Here is a 5,899-nt window from a genome sequence, read left to right on the forward strand (position 1 = left end):
TAACTTGGCAATGTTTCTAAGATGGAAGAATGCTGTTTTTGTAACATGGGAAATATGATTTTCAAAAGACAAGTTGCTGTCTAATATAACACCCAAATTGTTGACTGTAGAGGAAGCAACAGTACATCCGTCTAGATGCAAATTGTAATCCAAGAGATTCTGTGTACTGTTTTTTGGTCCAATAAGTAATATCTCTGTCTTATCTGAATTTAATAGGAGAAAATTATTGGTCATCCAGTCTTTTACATTTTTAACACACTCTGTTAGCTTAGATAATTTAGAAGTTTCATTTGGTCTTGTAGAAATATATAGTTGAGGTTCATCAGCATAACAATGGAAACTAATCCCATATTTTCTAATAATATTACCAAGGGGTAACATGTATATTGAAAATAGCAGAGGGCCTAGGACAGATCCTTGTGGCACTCCATACTTTACTGCCGATAATTGAGATGATTCCCCATTTAAATAGATAAAGTAATAACGATCGGACAGGTAGGATCTAAACCATCTTATAGCCTGCCTTTGAATACCCGTATAGTTTTGCATTCGATCTATGAGTATGACCTATAGTGTCAAATGCAGCACTAAGATCAAGTAAAACTAGCAATGAGATGAAGCCTGGGTCTGATGCAAGAAGCAAGTAATTTGTAATTTTAACAAGTGCAATTTCTGTGCTATTATGGGGCCTGAAACCTGACTGAAATTCTTCATAGATATAATCTTTTGGCAGGAAGGAGCACAATTGAGCAGACACAACTTTTTCTAAAATTTTAGGCATAAACGGAAGATTTGAAATGGGTCTGTAATTTGCCAGTTCACTAGGATCTAGTTGTGGTTTCTTAATAAGAGGCTTAATAACCGCCAGCTTGAATGGTTTTGGGATGTGACCTAGAGATAACGATGAGTTAAAAATATTGAGAAGTGGTTCTTCTGATACAGGTAACAACTCTTTCAGTAATTTAGCGGGTACAGAATCTAATAAACATGTTGTTGGCTTAGATGCAATGATAAGTTTATTTATCTCTTATTGTCCTATAGTTGTAAAGCACTGCAGTTTTTCTTTGGGTACGACGAATGGAACTGTATTACAAGACGATGTAGATCCTATATTTGTTATTGTATTTCTGATGCTATCTATTTTATCAGTGAAGAAATTCATAAAGTCTTTACTACTAAACTGTGAGGGAATATTTAGTTCGGGTGACTTCTGATTATTTGTTAATCTAGCCACTGTGCTAAATAAAATCCTTGGATTGTTTTGGTTATTTTCTATGAGTTTGTGGATATGCTCGGCCCTGGCAGCTTTTAGAGCCTGTCTATAGCTGGACATACTGTTTTTCCACGCAATTCTAAAAACTTCCAAGTTAGTTTTTCTCCATTTGCACTCAAGATTACGAGTTTCTTTCTTGAGAGAATGGGTATTACTGTTGTACCATGGTGCAGTACGTTTTTCTCTAACCTTTTTTAATTTGACGGGGGCAACAGCTTCTAATGTATTAAAGAAGATAGTGCCCATATTGCTAGTCATCTCGTCTAGTTCATGTGTATTTATGGGTACACAGAGCAATTGAGATAAATCAGGCAGGTTATTCATGAATCTATCTTTGGTGGTTGTAACAATAGTTCTACCCGGACAATAACGAGGAGCCATATAGTAAAGTAATTAGTAAGCCATATAGTAAAGGATTACAGTAAATTCTGACAAGGCTGTACACTGCAATGCTAAGAGAAAGGCATTATTTATTTTTCTGGTTGGCTCAGTGTAATTATAACAATCAAATCTAAATATAATTCAGCTCTAGTAACTGTATTTCATTTCAATTAATTACTTTGAGTTTGCCCTTCGGCTGACTCATAATGGGCTTTAATATTTGGGCACAAGCTTTTTTTAATTTACCTAGTGAAAGAACAGAGAGAAGCGACTGTGGCTGAGCAAACTGTAAAGTAAACAATCAGTCACAGTAGCTCATCTTCAAATTATTATGCAGATTACTCAATGCATTTTGTTTTATAATTGAATTGAAAGAAGTCATCTATTTTGCATGATATCTTACAAAGCAGCAAGGTGAGAAGGGCACCAAAATACGTCTACACACTGCATATTTTACATTTTTATAACTGATGGTGCAAGCATGTCCATTTGAACTAAGAATGTAACTTTTAACACTGCATAAACCTTTTTACATTTACGTATTGTAAAATGTACCTAGTTTCTCTAAACATTAATAGCAAAAATTTCTATAATTCAAATACAATGCAACAGCAATGCAAACCAAAAGAATCCTTAAGAGACATTAAAAATGTCACTATTCATTGTACTGAGAACCTTATTGAGCTCTTATAGTCATGTGCACTCATTCTTGCTCCAATTTTGGCTTCTATATTATATCATGTGATCCTAAAGTGGATGTTTCTTCCCTCTAATGGTTCTGTGATATTATCAGAGATGCATTTGTATTGAGACTTCATTTCTTTTTTCATTATGGTGGAAGTAAATGAGAGTGAGAGAGAGTAAAATAGAGAGATGATGACAATTATAATGATAGCTCTTGAGGAGTCACTTTCTTGTCTGCCCTAATATATCACAGAACATGAGTATTAAGAACAGCTCCAAATATGCCTGCGGCAAAGAAGAAAAGACAGTTTTAAGAAAAAAAAAGCCTAAAAGAGTGCCAAATAGACTAAAATGATGAAGCCATGGAGCAACATTTTCATTTTTGTCTTTGTAGTAAACTTTTCTTAGTGTGGTTTTAAAACATGCTTCCAAATTGATTTGCTGTCAATAGAATGACTAATGGGTTCCCCATAAAGCTGGGTACAAAATACAAAAACATGATGCTTCTTTCCGCATTTGTTCTCAACATATTGCCCAGCCAAATGTGAGACCTGTTCCTGGAAATGCATCCTTGCAAGTACTGGAACAATATTCCTATCAAACAAACAGACCTTAGATACAGGTCAAAAGTGACAGAGAAATGTTAACAACACCACCAGGGAACAAGGGACTTATACTTGGAGGTGTCAGATCACCACATGTAAAGGTTTGTATAATTTAAATTCCATACACTCTGCATGTGAGAAATATGAGCCTGAGGCTAAGTTATTGAAAAGAATAATAACTTATCAGCAGGAAATGTTTAGTTAATGTGACAGCATATAAATCATTCGACTAATAATATTTAAAATAAGCTCTAAAAGCTCTACTTGGTCCATCAAACACATAAAGAATGTCCCTTGTAAAGGGTATCAACAAGTTTGAAAACCCCTGACTTAAGGCCCGTTCACACCAAGGACGATAACTATAAAGATAACGATAAAGATATAGTTCTAAAAATCATTCTCAATATTAAAGAATCGCAGAGTTCACACCACAGCTATAACGATAAAGGCACAGAGAAACGATATCGTTGGAATCACTTCCAGAACGATTTTTTTCCAGATGAAGAACGATAAAATCATCGACACCCAATCAGAATCAATCCTACTATCACGAGCTCGAGAATTTAAAGCGGCAGACACATGTGCGTTTAGAATAAACTGACGATATAGTCTGCTGATGTGGACGCTAATATCGTTATCTTTCTAGTTATCGTTCTTGGTGTACAGGGCTTTAGCCTATGCATTTTTCTTAAAGAAATATCTCACCCAAAAATTAACATCTGCTTAAATGTACTCACCCTCAGGCCATCCAAGATGCAGATGAGTTTTATTTAGGAGATATTTACACCATTTGCTCACCCGTGGATCCTCTGCAGTGAATGGGTGCCGTCAGAATGAGAGTCCAAACAGCTGATAAAAACATTACAGTAATTCACAAGTAATCCACACCACTCCAGTCCATCAATTAATGTATTGTAAAGTGAAAAGCTGCATGTTTTTAAGAAAACAGATTCTATCATTAAGATGTTTTAACTTTAAAACATACTATGCTACTCCGCAGCGGTACCTACCCGAACTAGTCTAAAATAGTCCGAATATAAACACTTATTATAGGTGTACCGTAGTGATTCAGGATAAGCCAAAAACACGGTTTGGAAAATGGATTCAGGGTGTACTCGCTTATTATATAATTTTTTTACATTTTGAACACAAAACAGTTACGGACTGCAGCTTTAAATAGTTTTTTTAGCTGCATTTTAAAACATAAATTACACAGGCTATTTTAAATATAATCAAATTTGCTTCTGCCTGGTAGCTAATTCTGTCGTAATACAAGGCCGACTATTAGATAAACAACTGTGCATACATTTTTGTGTTATGAGACGAAGATATTTCAGCAGGTTGTCTGGTCTTATTAGAAAGAGCTTTCTCAGGCGTGGGCACAATACGAAGGCAAAGATGCACCTTGCATCCCTAGTAAACGGAAATAAGCTGGACCGAAGGGGACAAGCAGTGTTTTATCTTTCATTTTAGCATTATTTATTAAATTTGTCCGACGCCCACATATCTATAAGGAAATGAGAGCGCGCCGATAACCGGAATCACCAAGTCCTAAAGGACTGCGGTTTGCAATAGCAAAACTCCAAATACAATCAGAGTAGTCATATTTTCTTTTAACTTTTTGCTTTGAATGCCAGCTATTTTGCTATTGTGTGCCTTCGGTTTGTAGTACAGCATGTTGACCCCAATTTAAATCAACTGAATCAATAATGCTTTTCGAGGTTTTGTATGAATACAAGTTGCAGCATGTTTCTACACCTGAGATAACCTTAGTAAAGCACAGCCTTCAGAGATACATCTCCTTTGGCTTGTGTTATGAATATGAATGCCATATAATTATACAACTATCCCAGTGGGTAGATATTGGAGGCCTTATAGATTAGCAGCCCATTGGCCTGTATGAATACTAATGGTAGAAGGTGCGCAGTGCAGGTCCACAGAGTCTGCTGATTGACCTGCACTTTAGTTGCTGAGCATCACAGTCAAGCAATCAATAGCAATGGAGAATCTTTTCAACTAAAGCCAAAAATGTCCATGTCTGGTCTTATTCAAACTGCAACAAACTTTCCATAATTACAACAGGGGCAGTTTTTCCAAACACTTGACAAACGTCTTGTATATATTATTGAAAGGTCATATTAAGTTATTGAAAAAAATAGTAAACACAAAAAATTATTTGGACTTGATTTACTTACTTGAGATATTTTGAAGACGCTGTTCTTTTTGAATATATGCCACATTTGAATACACATGAACTCAAATGGCATTTAAGGATGTAGATTCTGTCATCATTTACTCATCCTCATGTCATTCCAAACCTGTATGACTTGATTTCTTTAGTGAAAAAAACAAAAGACATTTTGAAAAATGTGTCCGTGTTTTTTGTCGCTACAATGGCAGTTATTGGGGTCCAACATTTCTATAGCTTCATTCACCTGAGAACAAAGTACTGCTCTAGTATCTGGTTTAAAAAAGGCCATTTTTTTTACCCTAATATACAGTGGGTACGGAAAGTATTCAGACCCCCTTCAATTTTATTATCCTAATTTGTACCCCAATAGCACAATGTTAGCACAATGTTAAATTTGCATGGATTTTGGAATGACATATGGATCAGTAAACAGTAAAAAACACACTTTAATTACATAAATAAATAAATAAAAACACACACTTGAATTATTATGCATTGTAGTGGTCATTTTAATGTAGTTTCGCATGAATACCACAATTGCAGAGTGAAAAATTGTGTAATGTAACCAATGCATTACTCTCAGTAAAGAATTGCCATCACACACTGTTGATTTCTCAGTATAAATGGTTACATGTGCCTGTAAATGATTAACTATAATGAATATCACTAACATTATCAGGCAACACATCAGCTAGAATGAACAAACTACCTAAATATGTACATTTCCCAAGTCTGAGCTCATGCACCAACAGACAATACAACTTA

This window comes from Sinocyclocheilus anshuiensis, unplaced genomic scaffold (genome assembly GCF_001515605.1).
Source record: "Sinocyclocheilus anshuiensis isolate Anshui unplaced genomic scaffold, SAMN03320099.WGS_v1.1 scaffold50, whole genome shotgun sequence".
Classification (NCBI taxonomy): domain Eukaryota; kingdom Metazoa; phylum Chordata; class Actinopteri; order Cypriniformes; family Cyprinidae; genus Sinocyclocheilus; species Sinocyclocheilus anshuiensis.